The sequence below is a fragment of the Acipenser ruthenus genome, chromosome 13 (genome assembly GCF_902713425.1).
Source record: "Acipenser ruthenus chromosome 13, fAciRut3.2 maternal haplotype, whole genome shotgun sequence".
NCBI classification, from domain to species: Eukaryota; Metazoa; Chordata; class Actinopteri; order Acipenseriformes; family Acipenseridae; genus Acipenser; species Acipenser ruthenus.
The window spans coordinates 26,499,143-26,513,155 of NC_081201.1; positions in this window are offsets into that span (position 1 = coordinate 26,499,143).

The window sequence follows — 14,013 nt, forward strand, 5'->3', positions numbered from 1 at the left end:
CATTTACAATAATTGGCTGTAGGCACACAAAAAAAGGCATCAGACAAAATAAATACAACCAGATGTTTTGCAGTTAGGGGCATCCATTAGTGAACAGGTGTTCAACACAATAAGACCACAGATTGAATGCAATTGTCTTTTCAGATTTCTGTGGTAACTTCATCTTCATATTGTGGTACAGCTGCTTTGATCACCAAGCTTAACTTGAAAAAAAGACAGACTATAAAAGACCCTCCATGCTTAAGGTGTCCGCCTACATACATTCACCTCTCAGAGAATTACCTTACCGTAAGTTATACATGTAACCTGTTGTGCATGTTTTTGTTGAACTTGTTGGATACCAGTAAAGCAAGGAATAACACAAAATGGTGATTTATCCCCATTGCTGACCTAAAATACTGTAGGCTACAAATAATGGGACATCACTTTCTAGTTGCATTGATTTATTATAGCTCTAAATGGTTGCCACAGGGGGTAAAGGCAGCAATTGAGTCTGCTCCTCAGAAAAAGTAGCCTAATCTATGGTAAAATTTATTGACAAACACCAAGGAATTGTATTTTATTGACAAACTTTTTGGCTAATGCCTTTATTTAGCTTAAGCTTGTTTTAAATTGTTAACGCCATGCCCTGGAATGTACAGTCTTGGAATAGTGCTACAGAAGTTGTTTAATGGAAGCACTTGCTGTGGTGGGTCCCTCAGACACAGTTACTCCCCCAAAGGGTTACTGATTTCCCAGAAGTACAGTACATTGATGAGATCTGCAACCCAGTGCCCTTAGGATACAACAAGATAGCCCATATGAAAGTTTACCATTGTATTTCTGCAAGGTATTTTTGCAGTTTTACCCTGCTTTTACCATACTGTAGTTTATCCTGGTTTGCCATGTTCATCAATATGCTGTACCATACCTTGCTATTTACAGTGCTTACCTGTACTTTACCATGCTTCCACTATGCTTTATTACACTTTGCTATGCTTTTCTCATGGGAAACTGTTCTAAGAGAGTGCATAGAAACACAGTTTGAATCACTCAGGACTCCAACCTTGTGCATGTTTATCACGGTTAGTCCGACTTCTGGGGTCTGCAAGCACCTTCAACTCCCATCCACCCAAGAAGAGCTGGCCATAAATTTGTGAAAGAGAGGGATCATCTCACGTGTTTAGTTGACTAATTGCACTGTGCGATATTAACCAACTGACCCTTTTGGTACTCTGGTTTGTCTACATTCCCCAGGTAGTTTTAGTTTTATAGAAACACGCTGCCACTTTTAAAACCCACTTGTAATCAAATATCAGTGTTTTGACCAGTTACATCATTACATAATTCAGTTTTCAACTTCAGTTGTCCCAAACATACTGCAGTGTTATCAAATATAATAAGGTGATGAAATGTCATTCACTGGTTAATGCAAACCATGTTATCAATGCAAAATGTTGCAGGGGTGATTCTGATTGAAAAGACATTCTATTTTGTCTTCATTTTTATGTCACATAACAAAAAATGAAAAGTTCTGTGTGTAGCAGCGTCTACTTCTAAACATGTATAAAGCAATCATAACCAATAAACAAACTCCAATTAAAAGAAAATCCAAATTATGTACAGCCAGCTTAATAAAAGTAGGAGTAACAAAATATGTGAAGCAACAAAACGACATCCTTGATCTATTGAGAAGAGCGCTCCTAATTACATCATCAATTAATTATTTGTCTGCAGTTCACGTGTGTATGTGTGTTTGTTGAAGATTCTGGTTATTTTCAATCTTGTTAATCATGAATGTATCTTCTGGATTTGCTAGTGAACGGCTGCCGAACTGCAGTGTTTGTGGAAAATGTGCATTTTGATTGAGACTTAACGAAACGTGTTTCACTCGCACAGTTTATGTCCAGTATGTATGACTTAAAACCTTTTATTTACAAGTGGCAAACGTTGTACAGACCGATACTGTATTATGTTGTGTACTTCGTGTGTTTTGTTGCCTTTGTGGTCATAACTGTTAGTATTTATTTATTTTTATGTTTACAATAGAATGTCCAAGGCTGTAAAGTAGCTTTTCCTGTTTATGCAGTTTCTTTTTTTAGTAGTTGGTTTGAAAATTGCATTTCTCTAAATGTCTATCATTCATTAAGACCTCAATGCACTATACAATGCAGTGTACTGCAGCCACAACATACTGTCTCTGCCAAATTGTGTCACCATTGAAAAAGTAAATTTAGACAGTATTCTGCTACGCTGTAGAAGTAAATACACTAATTAGCAGTACAATGTTTTTTGATATCCAAAAACAAAGAATGCAACACAATTAAAACATTGTTACTTTAGTCGTAATCTTCAATGAGACACAAGAGTGCTGGTGACACTATTTATCAGGGAGACCGTATTTCACGCTTAATAGTGCCAAATACTTGCAGGTGACCTATTTGGCATACCACCGGGGCGGAATACAGCCATCCTTTTCTAAATGCACTTCGTATCACACAACAGCTTCAGGTTTGTTTTTGTTTTTGAAATATGGACAGATTGAAATGCTTCCAGAAGGAAGGCTGAGACCATGGGAACGCCTTTCACATCAATCTGGTAAGAGTCAAACATGCGTTGGATACTCAGACTTAAGATTTAAGATAAAAACATTTGAATGTGCGTAACTGCCGCCGTAAATATATTTTCTGGGGTAGACGATGATGACAATAATAATAACTTGCAATTTGTTTTTAATTTTCAGTAATCTACTGGAATTTCCGTTGAGTTTAAATAAACGTCAGCAATGTTTCGAAATATTATTATTGACCCATTCCCAAAATAAACCACTTTATTTGATGTGGATCTGGGTCTTCATGTGTTTTCCTTTTCACTGTTGGGAAAGCAATTTCGTTTATTAACTTTAGGTAATGAAAACAAAGTTAATCACAGATGCATAAAACATGAGTTTAAAGGTTAAAGAAGTCTGTTGCAAGTAAAGTAGACTTGCTTATTAAATTAGTATGGTGGATTAAAATGAAAAACCCATGATCTTTAAATGGTCTTCTTGTGTGACAACTGTGATTGTGTGTGTATGTATGTATGTATGTATGTATGTATGTATGTATGTGTATATATATATATATATATATATATATATATATATAAATTGTGGCACAGTATGGGGAGGAGTGGAAATGTGTAGTCTGAGCGGTGTAGTACAGGACTGCATCCCCCAGAATGCTTTGGTGTTAGAATTGGCTCTAATGAAATAAGGGACACACCTGCCTTTGATTAAGCAGGCATGTATAAAAGCAGGTCACAAATGTTTGTAGAGAGTCTGAGTGAAGGGTAAGACTGTGTGGACCCTGTGTAAATTTAACATCTTCTGTATGTCAGCATCACGTGTCTACTGCCCTGAGTTCTTTTTCTTTACTCTTCAGAACTTCTACTTTCAATTTCTCAATGTCCTCATGTTTGAGTTCAAGCTCCTGCTTCAAACTCTGTCTCCCGTTACACAGTCTGTGACTTCTCCAGTTTCTTTGACTGTTACCCATTTCAAAGGACTGCATCTGAGCTTGCTGAAATTGCAGCACCAGCTCTTTTTCTGTATCCTTTTATTCTTCTGCTGCAGCTCTACTATAAAACACTCGTATTCCTCACTTTTTTCAAGCTGTCTTTCCAGATCCTTTGTCTTGAACATGTAGCTCAGCAGTTCTCACCTCTTCCCCTCTTTCTTGTCCAGCATCGTGTCCCTCTTAGACTTGTTTTTGGACTGTTCAGCAACATCACTTATGAGCTTGCTTAACTGTTTCTTTTCCAACTCGTTCAGCTTGCCTTGCAGTGACTTGACAGTGCTTTGGTTCTGCATGGACTTGATTTCTGCTGCCTTTTCCCAATCTGACAGCTTGTTCTCCCACTGTTCTGCCTGGCCAAGGGCAGTTGACTTCTCCTGGTTGAGAACCTCCATGCTTTCTTTTTACCTCTTGCACTTGGTTCATGAGCTTCTGGTGCTCCTCCTGTTGCACTTTTAAGTCCTTCCCCTGGGTCTGTATGTATTGCTGCAGGGCCTCCTGTGGCTGCTGATGATCACTCGCAGTGTGCATTTCTTCCCCACAGGAAATATCAGGCTTTTGAAGTAGCTGCTCCTTCTTTACTTCCCTCAGCAGCACCTCCTGTGGCTGCTTATGGTCACGCACGGCTTGCGTTTCTCTAGCTGGCTCTTCTAGCCCACCCGGCACCTCGGGCTCCCCCCAGTCCTGCTTCATTTCCCACTCATGCAGTGGACATTTTGCCTCCCCTCCTCATGGCTGTACTCTAGGCACAAGAAGCACTTTTGGTGCACCCTCCAGGCCAGCCTGGACTGCTTTGCCACCCATTGACCCCTCAGTATCTGTCTGACTACCTCCGTCATGGCCTCTTCCAGCACAGGAATGTGGAATCACTTGTCCACCAGCTGTGCTTCTGGAGTCTTGGGGACAAATTCCAGAAGCTTCTTCCGGTGGTTGGTCCATAGGTGTTTTTTCCCACTCTGTCTTCTGCCACAGGGGGTCCGGGTGTCCGAAATCCATCTCGCTGAGATCTCCATTTAAAAAAATTATATATATAAAAAATGTAGTGCACCGCTTATCCTTGGTCACTAGATGGTGCTATCCTGCTGCTACCACCATATGTGGTAAAGCCCCCAGGTCAAGGCTGGTTTACACACTTTAAACAGTAAACCCAGACACAGAACTGAAGTTAAGCGCTTTTGCGCACTTCTATTATTTACACAAAACACAGGAACAAACAAAACACTAATACACACAGTACCTTTTGCCCACACAGGTGCCACACAGTCTTGCCAGTCACACAGACCTCAGCCTTCACTCAGACTCCCTACAAACATTTGTGACCTGCTTTTATACCTGCCTGCTTAATCACAGGCAAGTGTTCCACATTTCATTAGAGCCAGGTGCTTCCCATCCTGGCCCTAAGTCTGTCCCCAAGGCATTCTGGGGGATGTAGTCCTGTACTATACCTCTCAGACTACATCTTACCTCTCTCTCTCTCCCTCCTCCCCCTACTCTGCCATATATATATATATATATGGCAGTTGTACCCTGACCTGCAAAAGGCATCTGATGGGACTGCCTCACTAAAGCAGTTTGATAACTGGCTGTTAGCTGTAAAGAAAATTGTGTTGTGATTATTCTCATCTTTAAAATGTTCCAGTGGTGTACAGTGATCTTTACATTTACAAGAATCCCATAGAAGAACAATAGCAATTTTACATAAAACCTAGTTTTTGTATATTGACAACTTTCAGTGTCAGCAGTGTGCGCCTCTTGTGCGCCTGTGTAGGCTGGATGTGTAGGCTGGATTAATTTTGTGGCTCAGAAGCCTCCCATTGAAAGTCACCCTGCCGGCACCGTCTGCTGTTGAGTTTCTTTTCTGACATCCAGTCAGATCAGTTTTCAAGTAACTGAATGGCTCAGTTACATAAATTAGACAAATCTTCTAAGGATGTACAGTTCTTTAATACTCACTGACCTCCAAAGTAGGCAATCCTAAGATACCCTTCTCCCCTGCAGTATGTTTCAGAATGTTATAAAATGTGTCAATTTTGTCGATGCTCTGAATGGCTGATTTGGAGGGGTTGGCTTGAGGTGATGTTGCTGTTGGTTTAAGATGAGGGACCCCAGAGCTATAAAGAGCTGTGTTAATGCCACCGCTGCCACCGTCTTGCAGCAATATCTTGCTGATTTTATTATTAGTTCCTTAAAGAGGTGGCAGTATTTAATACAGTAAATGAAAGATGTAAAAATGTATATCAACTTAGCAATGTTACAGTATTGTAACTATGAACTGCAGTGAAATATAGACCTGTATTGGTGACTGCCGTGGTGTTCTTGTGTACAGAATTACCAGGTACCAGTTTCAATTTTAACAGTCATTATCAAATGGATCAGTTGTTGAAATCCCTTTAAAAAATAGAACCACCACAGCAGAATGCACCAAGAAAGTCAATGAATGATAAGAGTGTATCTCTAACCCATAATGGATGGCTAAAACAAATTCAATTTCTGGGTAAAGACAGAACACAATCTTGCAATTTACAGCTTTTCACCAGTACCCTTGCATTGTATTGCTGCCTTCCATTATGTTGTCATTCTTTCTAGATTCTGCAAGAAATGTGTCATCTGATGACACCATTTTACTTTTGTCCAAATAAAATATTTTCTGAAATAAACATTTATTTAAATATTATGAAGAGTTAAGGACTGTTCCTCTGTTAAGCATGTCCTTGTACATTTATTAAAAATAAAAAAAAATTCTACCACCTTTTGTTTAAAACATTTTGTGTACCGTGGTAGTGTATATGCTTAGAAGCAAACATAATGAAATTGAAGGGGGTTACATCTGTTTATTTAAGCATTCCACTGTGAAATGCTACTGGATCCAATGTTGCTTTTGATTAAGAAAAATGAACCCTTTTGTGTCAGTAATTTACAAAGCTGCCACCACAATATCAAAGGCTCATATCTTGGACATCATTTGTGTCAGTGACTTCATTGCCGTAGGGTTATGTAAAATCTGCTTGCAAATGTGTTGATGACCATGACATTGATCTCTGACCTAATGGCTACCACACTGAAGTCATATTTATTTTTTTAGGTTTCTTGGGTATAGACAGCAAACCTTGCGTTTTTATCTTAATATGATAAGTTTTTTTTATTTTCTTACATATTCTTCATATTTACAAAACATTCCGTCAGATAGTGTACCATTCATTTGGCATTTCCCTCAGGGATGCTTTATTTTTGTTTGTAAAACTGTAGCGTCGAAAGTGAACTGTAAGTTTTGTGGAAGGATAAATTGGCTTCACGAGAGTGAGAATAAAGTCTAAAAAGTAAAAATGGGCATGTGAAACAATAGGTTATGGATGTAACCACAGTTCCCTGAAAGAGAAGATGACCGCCAAAACAATATTTTTGGGATATGCCTGCTTGTCAGGTATTTCCTGAGCATTTTACTGTATATCAAAGCTGCTGATAGGCCCCTACATGGAGTGATGTCCTCGGTCCCGCCTCCAGAGGTAATGAATAGTCGCTGCACGGAGACTTCAGTCTCTTTTGCATTGGACCCACGAATGCAAGTGATGCGACCTCGCCAGGTTGGCGGTCGTCTTCTTTCAGGGAACCGGGGTTACATCCATAACCTATCGTTCCCTTTCAATTCGAAGGTGACCGCCAAAACAATACTTTTGGGAAAGTATACCAAAGCCGTCGCAAGGGAGAATGAGGGCCCATGATGTAGCCACATTTCTGGTAGAGCGCGTGGCCACCCTCCCAGGTGGGGGTAGGCCGGTGTTGGTATGTGCAGTCGAAGCTGTGTCCACAATCCAATGGGACAGTCGCTGCTTAGAGAGGGCTTGACCTCGAGTCCTTTCACCATAACAGACGAAGAGCTGGTCAGACTGATGCAGCGCTCTCATTCTATTCACATGACCTTTCAATGCCCGAATCGGGCAGAGGGAATTCATGGGCGTTGATACACCGAGGCTGTGGGGCACTGGGGGTCGAGGGTACTGAGAGCACTGAGGACACCGCTGCAGGGAGCCTGTGAAGCGCCGCAGGTGTCGAAGCATCGAGTCTGCGAGGCATCAAGGGTGTTGAAGTACCGAGGTACCGAGGCTATGGAGCACCAGGGACCCGAGGGTCTCGGGTACTGGAATACAAAGCTTAAAAGCGTCGAAGCACCAAGGTGTGGAGTCCTCAAGGCACCGAGGGTGTCAAAGCACTGAGGTACCGAGGCTCTGGAGCAGCGTGGCACCGAGGGCGCTGATGCACAGGGCTCAAAAAGCCTATTATTATTGGACCTACACACCGCTTTATGGGTGAGTGGTTTGAATGTGCGTAGGGTCTGCTCAGAAGTAGGCCAGACCTAATGGTGGAAGCACACTTGTTGTTTTTTTTAAACTGCAATGCAGTAGAACACACAGACCCTCAACAGCAAGCTGGAGTATAAGGGTGTTTTTTTTTTTTTTTTTACTGTAAGAAGTAATATAAAAACAATAGTAACTCACAACCTGTAGGGGCACTAGGCCGCGCACAGCGAGTGGGCGTACCGAGGTCGCCCTGAGTCGTCGATTCAACAGCGGAGCTGGGTCTCGCTGGAGAATCACGTCTACCCTCTCAATGTTTACTTACAAGCAGCTGCAAAGCAGAGGAAAGGGGAGGGGGAGGGGGAATTAGGAAACTGGTTCCTCCGGAGCAGAAACAAGCTGCTGACTGATTGGAAAATCAAGTGTGTGTTTCTAAAGTAAACAGTGTAAAATGAAGCTCCGGGTGGATGAAGTACCTGTGGGATTGTGACAGATCACTACAGGTGCAAGGACTTTGTCCACATCTGGGCATAAGCATTCCACATTTACCAACAAGTGAATGAAGTCTATCGGAATGACAATGCACATGCGATAGTTCATTCTAACCTGGAGTGGTCACCCCAGTCCCTCAGGGAGGGGGCACGAAGACTCCAGAGTTAAAGTGAAGGTTTGAAGTGCTCATTTGAAAGCATGTTCTCAAATAAAATAAAAAAAAGAGAACATAATGCTGTCAAGCAAACATAAATACGGTAATAAATATATTTATAAATGTCACCTGCTAATGAATTTTGGGTACAGTAAGCAGATTTGGCCAGCAGGTGGTGTACATTGCACTGTACTTTTAAAATGTCAAAACAATTCTGAGTGTGCTTGAAGTGAGAGCCTTTTACCAGAAGAGGGACCAATACCGCAGGAGCTTTTATGTACTTGGAAGTATAGATTTAAAAAGAGCTGTGTGTAGAATGCTTGGAAGACACAGCTGATGCAAATTCTGGTATCAGTTGATAGAATTCATATTTCAGAGCTGGATTTTTTGAGTGTTTATTTCTGATACATGCAAGCATTCTTAAGAGATTGGAGAGGCTTTGTGGGCGAGGAGATTTTAAATAAAAAGATACTTGTATGTGTTTGAAGTTGAAATGTGTAAATGTTCAGAGAATTCCAAGTTCAAATTAGAGATTGAAACATAAGAAAGCGAGTGTTCAGGTCAGTTATACTGAATATTCCTAGATGTTTTGTGCCAGAATATGTCCTGATGTCCTCTACATTAACTTTCAAATCTGTTCAGTATTAGAGGGAGCTTACTACCCATGACAAGCAAATGATCATTAACACTCATTAATATTATCAAATAAATTAACGGGGTGTGTGTGCCATTCATTTTCAGAGAATTCTCAAAACCTGTAGAATTCTGAAGCATGCAAGTTAGCCTACTGTCATGGTAAATGTGTAGTGTTTACAATGGACTCTTGATTTTGCTGGCAAAAGGGTTAACTTTAACATCTGTGGTTGTCAAAGAACTACACATTTCCTGTCTAGATAATCTAGGTGTTTGTTAAACCACTGACTCTGTCAAAAGCAAAAATCAAAGATGTACTGTACATGAGACACCTGGAACAGAAAAAAACAGTATATGCTGCATGTTGTGAAAGACAGTACTTCATTTGAGTGCAGGAAATGTTCTGTGCCACTAGGTGGAAAAAAAATCAAAGAACCCCTTTGTGTGCAGAATAATTAGAGCAGTGAAGAAACTGATGATCAAAATCTTAGAAAAGATATGGATACTTATAGAAGATCTTTTGTATCGAAGCGTAAAGGAATACTTATTTAAAAAAAAAAAAAAAAAAAAATATATATATATATATATATATATATATATATATATATAGATTCTGCAATATGTGTTTTTATATTCTGGAACTGACAAATTGTAGTAAAACAAATGTTAGTATGTGTTGTGGTCTGTTCATTTTATTTTGCTTTAGATGTATTAAGGCTATCATAAGCTAAATTCTGAATTTTTCTGCAAGCAAAACTAGCTGTATGTTCTTTTAAAAATCCTGCATTTTGCTACATTTTTGGGCTTGTAGCACTTACATTAAAGATGTTGGACCATGCTCTGTAAAAAGGCTGTCTCCCTCCACCAAAATTACAAATGTATTTAAGATGAACTTGTGGTCTCCCATGACAGTTTTATGTTACGTGGGTCAGATACACATCATGAAGAAGGAGCTGACTCATACAATCCCTTTCATAGCTGTGGTATCTGTGGGCAGTCAACATGCATTACACATTGTCCATTGTTTCTTGATCTGTCATGTCTTATTTTAAAGTTGCCTCAACAGCAGTTTAAAACCTGCAAAAAAGTTAATTTGTATCTAGTTAACAAAAGTGTCCAGTTGATTAAACTATATATCGCTTGAGTTAGTATTTATCATTGTGTAGTAATTATCTTAATTCGGCTAAGACATTATTCAATGAAATACTATGATGGTAGCAAACCCAACACATTTTAATTGAATGCACCTTTTAGTGTCCCATATAAAGCAAGCGGATATATTGTAGGTACTATCTAGGAAAACACATGTATCCTGTCCAGCTTCAATAACCAGCCATTATACTCATATTATTGTTGATGATTAGTGCAATGAAACTACCTGAGATTACCTGTTTACAAGGTATAGGAAGTGTTTTAGAATAAAGAAAATTGGCTTTATTGCAAACAGAAGATACCTTAAATATATGCCACTGGTTCTGTTCTTAAGGAAAATATCTTAAATAGTTGTCATACTTTCAGTGAACAATGTAATCAGAGGGACAGTCTAGGTTTTGGGGTTCCAACATTATTGTAATTTCAAGGACGGATTCTAAAGTTGAGCGTATTTTGAAAAAAAAGACATAGGAATAATACTTATAAAGAGACACTTTGTTACCATTAATTGTGATTGTGATGTGGTACATGTCAAACATGTTTATTTAATATTCTAAACACTATTTAACGCAGAATTAGGGACCTTTCCTATGCAACGCAATGGAGAGCTAGCCTGTTCTGAATGAAATCGAGCATGCCTGGATTGAGTTGGAGAGAGTGGTAAAAAGAAGAGTCAGTGCAGCAGTGGAAACTGATCTATGGTGTGGCTAAAGGTATACATAAACACTTCTATGTGCTAGGACTAGGAGATAATACAAAATGTAAAAAAAAAAATATACACCTTGGCTGTCTTATCAAGGTTTGTTGTTACTTAAATTATAACGGAGCCTTATAATGTAGGAAGGTCATTCCACCACTGCGGGGCGAGGGTGTAGAAGGAGCGGGCTGTGGAGGCAGGGGAGCTTAAAGGAGGTAGAGCCAGTCTTCTAGTGCAGACGGAGCGGAGAGGTCGAGTGGGGGTGTAGGGAGAGATGAGGGTCTGGAGGTAGCTGGGTGCAGTCTGGTCAAGGCATCTGTAGGCTAGTACAAGAGTCTTGAACTGGATGTGAGCGGTGATCGGGAGCCAGTGGAGCTGCGTGGGAGAAGTGAGGCAGAGAGAACACCAGGCGAGCAGCGGAGTTCTGGATGAGCTGGAGCGGACGGGTCGGATTCTTCGGATGTTGCTCAGGAAGAATCGGCAAGTGTGTGCCAGAGTGGAGATGTGCTGGGAATAAGAGAGGCAGGGGTCCAGGGTGACTCTGGGGTTCTTGGCGGAGGAAGAGGGAGAAAGTGTGAAAGATTCCAGAGGAACAGAGATAGAGAGATCAGAGGAGGGGGAGGAGGAGGAGGGAAAGAAAAGGAGGTCAGATTTAGAGAGGTCGAGTTTGAGGTGATGCGAGTGCATCCAGGAGGAGATAGCAGACACAGGTAGAGATACGGGAGGGGATGGTGGAGTCAGAGGTGGGGAAGGAGAGGAAAATCTGAGCATCATCAGAATAGAAACGGTATGAGAAACCATAGGATGCGATGAGGGGGCCCAGGGAGCGGGTGTAGAGAGAGAACAGGAGAGGACCCAAGACTGACCCTTGGGGGACTCCTGTTGAGAGAGGGCGAGGTGTGGATGTTGCTCCACGCCAGGTTACCTGGTAAGTGCAGTTGGAGAGGTAGGAGGAGAACCAGGCCAGAGCAGTGCCAGAGATTCCCATGTCAGCGAGAGAGGATAGTAGAATAGAGTGATCAACAGTGTCAAAGGCAGCAGAGAGGTCTAGGAGAATTAGGACAGAGGAGAGAGAGGCAGCTCGGGCAGAGTTTAGTGAGTTGGTGACAGACAGGAGGGCGGTTTCAGTGGAGTGAGCAGAGCAGAAGCCAGATTGGAGAGGGTCGAGCAGAGAGTGGTTGGACAGGAAAGCAGAGAGCTGGCGGTGTACAGTCTGCTTGAGGGTTTTATAGAGGAAGGATAGGAGGGAGACAGGACGGTAGCTCTGGAGGGAGGTGGGGTCGAGGAGGGGAGTGATAGAGGCTTGTTTGAAGGCAGAGGGAAAGAGGCCAGAAAGAAGAGAGGTGTTGAGAAGGGAGGAGATGAAGGGGAAATAGAGCAGGAGCAGCAGCTTGAAAGAGATGAGTGGGGAGGGGGTCCAGGGCACACGTGGTGGGTTTGTGACCCTGGAGCAGGGAGGAGAAGTCAGAGTCTGAGAGGGGCGAGAAGGTGGAGAAGGAGGGTGAGTTAGTAGGGGATGCAATGGGTGTAGGGGTTGGAGCAGGAGGAGGTGCGGGGGAGGGAGAGGTGTTAAAGAGTTTGCGGATATCTGAGATTTTAGAAGAGAAGGAGGCAAAGTCATCAGAGGAGATAGAGGAGGGATGAGGAGGAAAGAGGGTTTAGGCGGGAGGAGAAGGTAGAGAATAGTTTACGTGGGTTGTTAGTGGAGGCTTGGATTACAGATTGCAAATAAGTACATTTAGCAGAGGAGAAGGAGGAGAGGAGGGAGCGGTAGAGGTCTAGGGCAGCAGGGATTTTCGAAGTACATTGTTTATTTATTTTTATTTATTTATTTATTTAGTATAATGCCCCAGTGTGTCAATACTTAGACACTATACTTGTGCAGTAGATTATATATTGCTTAGTTGTATGTAGTCATGAGGTACACTAGTTATTCTTGTAGATATTCTTTTGTTTTTTTAAAGAAGAAATGAAAACTTAGACATGCAGGATAAAATAAAATGATGATGTTGATGGCATCCTACCCATACTTTTCTTTTTTTCCAGAAATAAGGGTGTGTAGAAGAATATAATCTCCACAAGTCTAACACTTCTAATGAAGGGGTACATAATAAATGTCTTTATGCTAAACATTATAAGAAATGTACTTGATAGTGCCATTTCAAACTACTTGTCGAAGGTTTTTTTTTTTTTTTTTTTTTCTTTCTTAAATGAAGCAGAGTTTTAGCTTTAGCATTGACCACAACCAGTGGTGTAGTGCTATGATTAGCAGCGAGGGGTCGCTATTATCTACCCTGCCTACCACCCCCCCCGCACTCTAAACCCTACCACGCCGCCTGCGGTCCCCGTTTCCCCATGCACTCAACAGAGCCGCAGTTTATCACTAGTAGTTACTGTATTTGAAAGGGCTAACAAGTGTACCAATTGGTTACAAATTCAGACAATCAGGTATTGAGGTATTATTGTAAAGCAACTACACTTACAGCTAGTTTATATTAAAGATAAATAAATAAATACTGTACATATTTCACAACCGTTTCATCCACTAATACACACATGATTAAAACACTGTATTATTATTATTATTATTATTATTATTATTATTATTATTATTATTATTATTAATACTATGCATAACACTCTGCATAACACTCCGTGACTCCCCCTTCTCGTATATTGAATGGTTTGGTCTACAATCGGCTCGTCTCACCGTCCTAGTACAGCTGCTTAAGAGCTAATGAGACTGAGGTTTTGAAACAGAAGTGTATATGTTTGCAAAAAAGAAGTGTAAGGCCACAGGTCCCTTTATTTGTTTGTTGCGAATTGAGTTTTATCTTTTAAATAAATGTTTTGCTTATTTTATCTACATTATGTCTTATATATGAGTCTAAAAATAAGGACTGTTCCAATTATTACATCTAATTGTAAAATGCTGACACCTTAGCACAGCATTAATACAGGTTCCCTTCACCTCTTTTTTTTCATTATTTATCTCAAGGCTTGTTTGAATGGGTTATACGCATGTATATCTCCATATATTAATAGGAGCAAAACAGTTAA